This window comes from Ranitomeya imitator, chromosome 6 (genome assembly GCF_032444005.1).
Source record: "Ranitomeya imitator isolate aRanImi1 chromosome 6, aRanImi1.pri, whole genome shotgun sequence".
In the NCBI taxonomy this organism is placed as follows: Eukaryota; Metazoa; Chordata; class Amphibia; order Anura; family Dendrobatidae; genus Ranitomeya; species Ranitomeya imitator.
Genome location: NC_091287.1, coordinates 5,767,004 through 5,779,110, shown reverse-complemented (window position 1 = coordinate 5,779,110; position 12,107 = coordinate 5,767,004). Strand labels below are relative to the sequence as shown.

Below are 12,107 nucleotides of genomic sequence, written 5' to 3'. Positions count from 1 at the left end.
CCAACCTGCTGATATCACTGTTGCACTGCAGAGGCGGAAAAGTTAATGGCTTGATAGTGGAACCAAAGATACGAGGACTTCAATTGTAGTTGTAGATGGCAGAGTGTATTAGCGTGAGGGCACAGTACAGAGGGAGGGTAGTGTGAGGGCACAGTACAGAGAGGGGACAGTGTGAGGGCACAGAACAGAGACGGTACAGTGTGAGGGTACAGTACAGAGAGGGGACAGTGTGAGGGCATAGTACAGAGAAGGGACAGTGTGAGGGCACAGAACAGAGACGGTACAGTGTGAGGGCACAGCACAGAGAGGGGACAGTGTGAGGGCACAGTACAGAGAAGGGACAGTGTGAGGGCACAGAACAGAGACGGTACAGTGTGAGGGCACAATACGGAGAAACAGCAGTGTGAGGGCGCGGTACAGAGAAGGTGCAGTGTGAGGCACAGTACAGAGATGGGACAGTGTGAGGGCACAGTACAGAGAGGGGACAGTGAGAGGGCACAATAAGGAGAAACGACAGTGTGAGGGCACAGTACAGAGAGGGGACAGTATGAGGGCACAGTACAGAGAGGGGACAGTGTGAGGGCACAGTATGGAGAGAGGCAGTGTGAGGGCACAGTACAGAGAAGGGGACAGTGTGAGGGCACAGTACAGAGAAACGACAGTGTGAGGGCACAGTACAGGGGGGGAGGGGGGCAGTGCTGTGTAGCACCTTCCCAGAAGTGATGTGCGTCGCAATACCTAGCGCTTTCTACAACACTACTTTCCTGGATCACAGCTGGTAATCAGCTCTGATGAAGATTCAGTGTAGGATCGAAATGTTAATTTAATACAGATTGCCTATTGAAGGATTTATATGTTTTTCACCTCAACCTTCTGAATGCCAAATTTTCTCTACTACTTAATTTACGGGTTGGAACCTTACTTGGTGACCTCTTTGTACTACAGCAGTGCCGTACAGTTATCAGTAGTACAGAGAAGGGACAGTAAGAGAAGGGACAATGACCCCAACCTGCTGATATCACTGTTGCACTGCAGAGGCGGAAAAGTTAATGGCTTGATAGTGGAACCAAAGATACGAGGACTTCAATTGTAGTTGTAGATGGCAGAGTGTATTAGCGTGAGGGCACAGTACAGAGGGAGGGTAGTGTGAGGGCACAGTACAGAGAGGGGACAGTGTGAGGGCACAGTACAGAGGGAGGGTAGTGTGAGGGCACAGAACAGAGAGGGGAAGTGTGAGGGCACAATACGGAGAAACGACAGTGTAAGGGCACAGTACAGAGAGGGGACATGTGAGGGCACAGAACAGAGAGGGGAAAGTGTGAGGGCACAGTACAGAGAGGGGAAAGTGTGAGGGCACAATACAGAGAAATGACAGTGTGAGGGCACAGAACAGAGAGGGGAAAGTGTGAGGGCACAATACGGAGAAACGACAGTGTGAGGGCACAGTACAGAGGGAGGGTAGTGTGAGGGCACAGTACAGAGAGGAGACAGTGTGAGGGCACAATACGGAGAAATGACAGTGTGAGGGCACAGAACAGAGAGCGGAAAGTGTGATGGCACAATACGGAGAAACGACAGTGTGAGGGCACAGTACAGAGGGAGGGTAGTGTGAGGGCACAGAAAAGAGAGGGGAAAGTGTGAGGGCACAGTACAGAGAGGGGAAAGTGTGAGTTCACAGTACAGAGAAATGACAGTGTGAGGGCACAGAACAGAGAGGGGAAGTATGAGGGCACAATACGGAGAAACGACAGTGTAAGGGCACAGTACAGAGAGGGGACATGTGAGGGCACAGAACAGAGAGGGGAAAGTGTGAGGGCACAGTACAGAGAAATGACAGTGTGAGGGCACAGAACAGAGAGGGGAAAGTGTGAGGGCACAATACGGAGAAACGACAGTGTGAGGGCACAGTACAGAGGGAGGGTAGTGTGAGGGCACAGTACAGAGTGGGGACAGTGTGAGGGCACAATACGGAGAAATGACAGTGTGAGGGCACAGAACAGAGAGGGGAAAGTGTGAGGGCACAATACGGAGAAACGACAGTGTGAGGGCACAGTACAGAGGGAGGGTAGTGTGAGGGCACAGTACAGAGAAGGGACAGTGTGAGGGCACAGTACAGAGAGGGGAAAGTGTGAGGGCACAATACGGATAAATGACAGTGTGAGGGCACAGAACATAGAGGGGAAAGTGTGAGGGCACAATACCGAGAAACGACAGTGTGAGGGCACAGTACAGAGGGAGGGTAGTGTGAGGACACAGTACAGAGAGGGGACAGTGTGAGGGCACAGTACAGAGAGGGGACAGTGTCAGGGCACAATACAGAGAAATGACAGTGTGAGGGCACAGCACAGAGAGGAGACATGTGAGGGCACAATACGGAGAAACGACAGTGTGAGGGCACAATACGGAGAAACAACAGTGTGAGGGCACAGTACAGAGAGGAGACATGTGAGGGCACAATACGGAGAAACGACAGTGTGAGGGCACAATACGGAGAAACTACAGTGTGAGGGCACAGTACAGAGGGTAGGGTAGTGTGACGGCACAGTACAGAGAGGGGACAGTGTGAGGGCACAGTACAGAGAGGGGACAGTGTGAGGTCACAATACAGAGAAATGACAGTGTGAGGACACAGAACAGAGAGGAGAAAGTGTGAGGGCACAATACGGAGAAACGACAGTGTAAGGGCACAGTACAGAGAGGGGACATGTGAGGGCACAGTACAGAGAGGGGAAAGTGTGAGGGCACAGTACAGAGAAGGGACAGTATGAGGGCACAGAACAGAGAAGGTACAGTGTGAGGGCACAGTACAGAGAGGGGACAGTGTGAGGGCACAGTACAGAGAGGGGACAGTGTGAGGGAACAGAACAGAGATGGTACAGTGTGAGGGCACAATACGGAGAAACAACAGTGTGAGGGCACAGTACAGAGAAGGTGCAGTGTGAGGGCACAGAACAGAGATGAGAAAGTGTGAAGGCACAATACGGAGAAACGACAGTGTAAGGGCACAGTACAGAGAGGGGACAGTGTGAGGGCACAGTAGAGAGGGGACATGTGAGGGCACAGTACAGAGAGGGGACCGTGTGAGGGCACAGTACAGAGAAGGGACAGTGTGAGGGCACAGAACAGAGAAGGTACAGTGTAAGAGCACAGTACAGAGAGGGGACAGTGTGAGGGCACAGTACAGAGAGGGGACAGTGTGAGGGAACAGAACAGAGATGGTACAGTGTGAGGGCACAATACGGAGAAACAACAGTGTGAGGGCACAGTACAGAGAAGGTGCAGTGTGAGGGCACAGTACAGAGATGGGACAGTGAGAGGGCACAGTACAAAGAGGGGACAGTGAGAGGGCACAATACGGAGAAACGACCGTGTGAGGGCACAGTACAGAGAGGGGACAGTATGAGGGCACAGTACAGAGAGGGAACAGTGTGAGGGCACAGAACAGAGACGGTACAGTGTGAGGGTACAGTACAGAGAGGGGACAGTGTGAGGGCATAGTACAGAGAAGGGACAGTGTGAGGGCACAGAACAGAGACGGTACAGTGTGAGGGCACAGCACAGAGAGGGGACAGTGTGAGGGCACAGTACAGAGAAGGGACAGTGTGAGGGCACAGAACAGAGACGGTACAGTGTGAGGGCACAATACGGAGAAACAGCAGTGTGAGGGCGCGGTACAGAGAAGGTGCAGTGTGAGGCACAGTACAGAGATGGGACAGTGTGAGGGCACAGTACAGAGAGGGGACAGTGAGAGGGCACAATAAGGAGAAACGACAGTGTGAGGGCACAGTACAGAGAGGGGACAGTATGAGGGCACAGTACAGAGAGGGGACAGTGTGAGGGCACAGTATGGAGAGAGGCAGTGTGAGGGCACAGTACAGAGAAGGGGACAGTGTGAGGGCACAGTACAGAGAAACGACAGTGTGAGGGCACAGTACAGGGGGGGAGGGGGGCAGTGCTGTGTAGCACCTTCCCAGAAGTGATGTGCGTCGCAATACCTAGCGCTTTCTACAACACTACTTTCCTGGATCACAGCTGGTAATCAGCTCTGATGAAGATTCAGTGTAGGATCGAAATGTTAATTTAATACAGATTGCCTATTGAAGGATTTATATGTTTTTCACCTCAACCTTCTGAATGCCAAATTTTCTCTACTACTTAATTTACGGGTTGGAACCTTACTTGGTGACCTCTTTGTACTACAGCAGTGCCGTACAGTTATCAGTAGTACAGAGAAGGGACAGTAAGAGAAGGGACAATGACCCCAACCTGCTGATATCACTGTTGCACTGCAGAGGCGGAAAAGTTAATGGCTTGATAGTGGAACCAAAGATACGAGGACTTCAATTGTAGTTGTAGATGGCAGAGTGTATTAGCGTGAGGGCACAGTACAGAGGGAGGGCAGTGTGAGGGCACAGTACAGAGATGGGACAGTGAGAGGGCACAGTACAAAGAGGGGACAGTGAGAGGGCACAATACGGAGAAACGACCGTGTGAGGGCACAGTACAGAGAGGGGACAGTATGAGGGCACAGTACAGAGAGGGAACAGTGTGAGGGCACAGAACAGAGACGGTACAGTGTGAGGGTACAGTACAGAGAGGGGACAGTGTGAGGGCATAGTACAGAGAAGGGACAGTGTGAGGGCACAGAACAGAGACGGTACAGTGTGAGGGCACAGCACAGAGAGGGGACAGTGTGAGGGCACAGTACAGAGAAGGGACAGTGTGAGGGCACAGAACAGAGACGGTACAGTGTGAGGGCACAATACGGAGAAACAGCAGTGTGAGGGCGCGGTACAGAGAAGGTGCAGTGTGAGGCACAGTACAGAGATGGGACAGTGTGAGGGCACAGTACAGAGAGGGGACAGTGAGAGGGCACAATAAGGAGAAACGACAGTGTGAGGGCACAGTACAGAGAGGGGACAGTATGAGGGCACAGTACAGAGAGGGGACAGTGTGAGGGCACAGTATGGAGAGAGGCAGTGTGAGGGCACAGTACAGAGAAGGGGACAGTGTGAGGGCACAGTACAGAGAAACGACAGTGTGAGGGCACAGTACAGGGGGGGAGGGGGGCAGTGCTGTGTAGTACCTTCCCAGAAGTGATGTGCGTCGCAATACCTAGCGCTTTCTACAACACTACTTTCCTGGATCACAGCTGGTAATCAGCTCTGATGAAGATTCAGTGTAGGATCGAAATGTTAATTTAATACAGATTGCCTATTGAAGGATTTATATGTTTTTCACCTCAACCTTCTGAATGCCAAATTTTCTCTACTACTTAATTTACGGGTTGGAACCTTACTTGGTGACCTCTTTGTACTACAGCAGTGCCGTACAGTTATCAGTAGTACAGAGAAGGGACAGTAAGAGAAGGGACAATGACCCCAACCTGCTGATATCACTGTTGCACTGCAGAGGCGGAAAAGTTAATGGCTTGATAGTGGAACCAAAGATACGAGGACTTCAATTGTAGTTGTAGATGGCAGAGTGTATTAGCGTGAGGGCACAGTACAGAGGGAGGGTAGTGTGAGGGCACAGTACAGAGAGGGGACAGTGTGAGGGCACAGTACAGAGGGAGGGTAGTGTGAGGGCACAGAACAGAGAGGGGAAGTGTGAGGGCACAATACGGAGAAACGACAGTGTAAGGGCACAGTACAGAGAGGGGACATGTGAGGGCACAGAACAGAGAGGGGAAAGTGTGAGGGCACAGTACAGAGAGGGGAAAGTGTGAGGGCACAATACAGAGAAATGACAGTGTGAGGGCACAGAACAGAGAGGGGAAAGTGTGAGGGCACAATACGGAGAAACGACAGTGTGAGGGCACAGTACAGAGGGAGGGTAGTGTGAGGGCACAGTACAGAGAGGAGACAGTGTGAGGGCACAATACGGAGAAATGACAGTGTGAGGGCACAGAACAGAGAGGGGAAAGTGTGAGGGCACAATACGGAGAAACGACAGTGTGAGGGCACAGTACAGAGGGAGGGTAGTGTGAGGGCACAGAAAAGAGAGGGGAAAGTGTGAGGGCACAGTACAGAGAGGGGAAAGTGTGAGTTCACAGTACAGAGAAATGACAGTGTGAGGGCACAGAACAGAGAGGGGAAGTGTGAGGGCACAATACGGAGAAACGACAGTGTAAGGGCACAGTACAGAGAGGGGACATGTGAGGGCACAGAACAGAGAGGGGAAAGTGTGAGGGCACAGTACAGAGAAATGACAGTGTGAGGGCACAGAACAGAGAGGGGAAAGTGTGAGGGCACAATACGGAGAAACGACAGTGTGAGGGCACAGTACAGAGGGAGGGTAGTGTGAGGGCACAGTACAGAGTGGGGACAGTGTGAGGGCACAATACGGAGAAATGACAGTGTGAGGGCACAGAACAGAGAGGGGAAAGTGTGAGGGCACAATACGGAGAAACGACAGTGTGAGGGCACAGTACAGAGGGAGGGTAGTGTGAGGGCACAGTACAGAGAAGGGACAGTGTGAGGGCACAGTACAGAGAGGGGAAAGTGTGAGGGCACAATACGGATAAATGACAGTGTGAGGGCACAGAACATAGAGGGGAAAGTGTGAGGGCACAATACCGAGAAACGACAGTGTGAGGGCACAGTACAGAGGGAGGGTAGTGTGAGGACACAGTACAGAGAGGGGACAGTGTGAGGGCACAGTACAGAGAGGGGACAGTGTCAGGGCACAATACAGAGAAATGACAGTGTGAGGGCACAGCACAGAGAGGAGACATGTGAGGGCACAATACGGAGAAACGACAGTGTGAGGGCACAATACGGAGAAACAACAGTGTGAGGGCACAGTACAGAGAGGAGACATGTGAGGGCACAATACGGAGAAACGACAGTGTGAGGGCACAATACGGAGAAACTACAGTGTGAGGGCACAGTACAGAGGGTAGGGTAGTGTGACGGCACAGTACAGAGAGGGGACAGTGTGAGGGCACAGTACAGAGAGGGGACAGTGTGAGGTCACAATACAGAGAAATGACAGTGTGAGGACACAGAACAGAGAGGAGAAAGTGTGAGGGCACAATACGGAGAAACGACAGTGTAAGGGCACAGTACAGAGAGGGGACATGTGAGGGCACAGTACAGAGAGGGGAAAGTGTGAGGGCACAGTACAGAGAAGGGACAGTATGAGGGCACAGAACAGAGAAGGTACAGTGTGAGGGCACAGTACAGAGAGGGGACAGTGTGAGGGCACAGTACAGAGAGGGGACAGTGTGAGGGAACAGAACAGAGATGGTACAGTGTGAGGGCACAATACGGAGAAACAACAGTGTGAGGGCACAGTACAGAGAAGGTGCAGTGTGAGGGCACAGTACAGAGAGGGGACAGTATGAGGGCACAGTACAGAGAGGGAACAGTGTGAGGGCACAGAACAGAGACGGTACAGTGTGAGGGTACAGTACAGAGAGGGGACAGTGTGAGGGCATAGTACAGAGAAGGGACAGTGTGAGGGCACAGAACAGAGACGGTACAGTGTGAGGGCACAGCACAGAGAGGGGACAGTGTGAGGGCACAGTACAGAGAAGGGACAGTGTGAGGGCACAGAACAGAGACGGTACAGTGTGAGGGCACAATACGGAGAAACAGCAGTGTGAGGGCGCAGTACAGAGAGGAGAAAGTGTGAAGGCACAATACGGAGAAACGACAGTGTAAGGGCACAGTACAGAGAGGGGACATGTGAGGGCACAGTAGAGAGGGGACATGTGAGGGCACAGTACAGAGAGGGGACCGTGTGAGGGCACAGTACAGAGAAGGGACAGTGTGAGGGCACAGAACAGAGAAGGTACAGTGTAAGAGCACAGTACAGAGAGGGGACAGTGTGAGGGCACAGTACAGAGAGGGGACAGTGTGAGGGAACAGAACAGAGATGGTACAGTGTGAGGGCACAATACGGAGAAACAACAGTGTGAGGGCACAGTACAGAGAAGGTGCAGTGTGAGGGCACAGTACAGAGATGGGACAGTGAGAGGGCACAGTACAAAGAGGGGACAGTGAGAGGGCACAATACGGAGAAACGACCGTGTGAGGGCACAGTACAGAGAGGGGACAGTATGAGGGCACAGTACAGAGAGGGAACAGTGTGAGGGCACAGAACAGAGACGGTACAGTGTGAGGGTACAGTACAGAGAGGGGACAGTGTGAGGGCATAGTACAGAGAAGGGACAGTGTGAGGGCACAGAACAGAGACGGTACAGTGTGAGGGCACAGCACAGAGAGGGGACAGTGTGAGGGCACAGTACAGAGAAGGGACAGTGTGAGGGCACAGAACAGAGACGGTACAGTGTGAGGGCACAATACGGAGAAACAGCAATGTGAGGGCGCAGTACAGAGAAGGTGCAGTGTGAGGCACAGTACAGAGATGGGACAGTGTGAGGGCACAGTACAGAGAGGGGACAGTGAGAGGGCACAATAAGGAGAAACGACAGTGTGAGGGCACAGTACAGAGAGGGGACAGTATGAGGGCACAGTACAGAGAGGGGACAGTGTGAGGGCACAGTATGGAGAGAGGCAGTGTGAGGGCACAGTACAGAGAAGGGGACAGTGTGAGGGCACAGTACAGAGAAACGACAGTATGAGGGCACAGTACAGGGGGGGAGGGGGGCAGTGCTGTGTAGCACCTTCCCAGAAGTGATGTGCGTCGCAATACCTAGCGCTTTCTACAACACTACTTTCCTGGATCACAGCTGGTAATCAGCTCTGATGAAGATTCAGTGTAGGATCGAAATGTTAATTTAATACAGATTGCCTATTGAAGGATTTATATGTTTTTCACCTCAACCTTCTGAATGCCAAATTTTCTCTACTACTTAATTTACGGGTTGGAACCTTACTTGGTGACCTCTTTGTACTACAGCAGTGCCGTACAGTTATCAGTAGTACAGAGAAGGGACAGTAAGAGAGCACAGTACAGAGGGGGGCAGTTCGAAGGCACAGTACAGAGAGAGGTACTGTGAGGGCAAAATATGGAGAATTGACAGTGAGAGGGTACAGTACGGAGAGAAGCAGGGTCAGGCCATAGTACAGAGAGGGTACAGTGTGAGGGCACAGTACAGAGAGGTAGGGCAAGGGGAAAAAGTAAGGAGGGGACAGTGTGAGGGCACAGAACAGAGAAGGGACAGTATGAGGGCACAGAACAGAGAAGGTACAGTGTGAGGGCACAGTACAGAGAGGGGACAGTGTGAGGGCACAGTACAGAGAAGGGACAGTATGAGGGCACAGAACAGAGAAGGTACAGTGTGAGGGCACAGTACAGAGAGGGGACAGTGTGAGGGCACAGTACAGAGAGGGGACAGTGTGAGGGAACAGAACAGAGATGGTACAGTGTGAGGGCACAATACGGAGAAACAACAGTGTGAGGGCACAGTACAGAGAAGGTGCAGTGTGAGGGCACAGAACAGAGAGGAGAAAGTGTGAAGGCACAATACGGAGAAACGACAGTGTAAGGGCACAGTACAGAGAGGGGACATGTGAGGGCACAGTAGAGAGGGGACATGTGAGGGCACAGTACAGAGAGGGGACCGTGTGAGGGCACAGTACAGAGAAGGGACAGTGTGAGGGCACAGAACAGAGAAGGTACAGTGTAAGAGCACAGTACAGAGAGGGGACAGTGTGAGGGCACAGTACAGAGAGGGGACAGTGTGAGGGAACAGAACAGAGATGGTACAGTGTGAGGGCACAATACGGAGAAACAACAGTGTGAGGGCACAGTACAGAGAAGGTGCAGTGTGAGGGCACAGTACAGAGATGGGACAGTGAGAGGGCACAGTACAAAGAGGGGACAGTGAGAGGGCACAATACGGAGAAACGACCGTGTGAGGGCACAGTACAGAGAGGGGACAGTATGAGGGCACAGTACAGAGAGGGAACAGTGTGAGGGCACAGAACAGAGACGGTACAGTGTGAGGGTACAGTACAGAGAGGGGACAGTGTGAGGGCATAGTACAGAGAAGGGACAGTGTGAGGGCACAGAACAGAGACGGTACAGTGTGAGGGCACAGCACAGAGAGGGGACAGTCTGAGGGCACAGTACAGAGAAGGGACAGTGTGAGGGCACAGAACAGAGACGGTACAGTGTGAGGGCACAATACGGAGAAACAGCAGTGTGAGGGCGCAGTACAGAGAAGGTGCAGTGTGAGGCACAGTACAGAGATGGGACAGTGTGAGGGCACAGTACAGAGAGGGGACAGTGAGAGGGCACAATAAGGAGAAACGACAGTGTGAGGGCACAGTACAGAGAGGGGACAGTATGAGGGCACAGTACAGAGAGGGGACAGTGTGAGGGCACAGTATGGAGAGAGGCAGTGTGAGGGCACAGTACAGAGAAGGGGACAGTGTGAGGGCACAGTACAGAGAAACGACAGTGTGAGGGCACAGTACAGGGGGGGAGGGGGGCAGTGCTGTGTAGCACCTTCCCAGAAGTGATGTGCGTCGCAATACCTAGCGCTTTCTACAACACTACTTTCCTGGATCACAGCTGGTAATCAGCTCTGATGAAGATTCAGTGTAGGATCGAAATGTTAATTTAATACAGATTGCCTATTGAAGGATTTATATGTTTTTCACCTCAACCTTCTGAATGCCAAATTTTCTCTACTACTTAATTTACGGGTTGGAACCTTACTTGGTGACCTCTTTGTACTACAGCAGTGCCGTACAGTTATCAGTAGTACAGAGAAGGGACAGTAAGAGAGCACAGTACAGAGGGGGGCAGTTCGAAGGCACAGTACAGAGAGAGGTACTGTGAGGGCAAAATATGGAGAATTGACAGTGAGAGGGTACAGTACGGAGAGAAGCAGGGTCAGGCCATAGTACAGAGAGGGTACAGTGTGAGGGCACAGTACAGAGAGGTAGGGCAAGGGGAAAAAGTAAGGAGGGGACAGTGTGAGGGCACAGAACAGAGAAGGGGCAGTTTGAGGGAACAATATGGAAAAGGGACAGCGTCAGGGCACAGTACGGGGATGGAGCAGTGGGTGGGCACAATAATAAGGAGGACAGTGTAAGGCCACAGTATGGGCACAGTATGGAGATCGGACATTGTCAGGGCACAGTACAGAGACAGGACAGTGTGAGGGCACAGTGTGAAGAGTGGACAGTGGGAGGTCACAGTGCGGGGTCAGGGGCAGTGTGAAGTCACAAAACGAAGAGGGGACAGCGTGAGGCTACAGTAAAAAGAGGGGACAGTGTAAGGACACAGAGGTAACAGCGTGGGGACACATTACGGAAATGAGACAGTGTGAGGATACAATACGGAGAGAGGACAGTGTGAGGCCACAGTACAGAAAATGCACAGTGTGAAGACACGGTAAGGAGAGTGGACAGTGTGAGGGAACAATATGAAGACTGGACAGCATGAGGGTACAGTACAGGAAAGGGGCAGAGTAATGGCACAGTACAGAAAAATGGCAGTGAGGGTACAGTACAGCGAAGGGGCAGTGTGAGGGCACATAACGGAGAGGGAACAGCGTAAGGGCACAGTACGGAGAGAGGACAATGTGAGGGTACAGTATGGAGAGGGGACAGTGTGAGGGAATGGAATAGAGAGGGAACAGTGTGAGGTCACAGAAAGGTTAGGGACAGTGTCAGGGCACAGTACGGAGAGTGGACAGTGTGAGGACATACAATGGAGAAGGGGCAGCATGAGAGCATAGTGCTGAGAAGGGGCAGGAAGAGGGAACAGTACTTAGAAGGAGCAGAGTGAGGGCACAGTATTGAGAGGGGACAGCATGAGGGCACAGTAGAAAAAGGGGACAGAGTGACGGCACAGCTCAGAGATTGTGCAGTGTGAGGGCACAGTACGGAGAGGAGACTTCATGAGGGCCCAATATAGACAAGGGAACAGTGTGAGAGGACAGTACAAAGAGGAGACGGTGTGAGGGTACAGTAAAAAGGGGACAGCGTGATGGCACAGTGAGCTGAGGAGAAAGTGTAAGAACACAGCACAAAGAGGGGACATCATGATGGCGCAGAATAAAATGGAGACAGTGTGAGGGCACAGTACAGAGAAGGGGGAAAGCATGATGGCACAGTACAGAGAAGGGACAGGGTGAGGGTACAGTACAGAGAAGGGGGTAATGTGAGGGCACAGTATGGAGA

The 12,107-nt window shown here is 52.2% G+C and overlaps 1 protein-coding gene across 1 annotated transcript in view; it reads right to left on the bottom strand.

Annotated features, from left to right (window-relative positions):
- OBSCN (obscurin, cytoskeletal calmodulin and titin-interacting RhoGEF) overlaps nucleotides 1-12,107 on the bottom strand; it is a 655,700-nt gene that overhangs the window by 219,103 nt on the left and 424,490 nt on the right. The gene's annotated exons all lie outside the window — the stretch shown is intronic.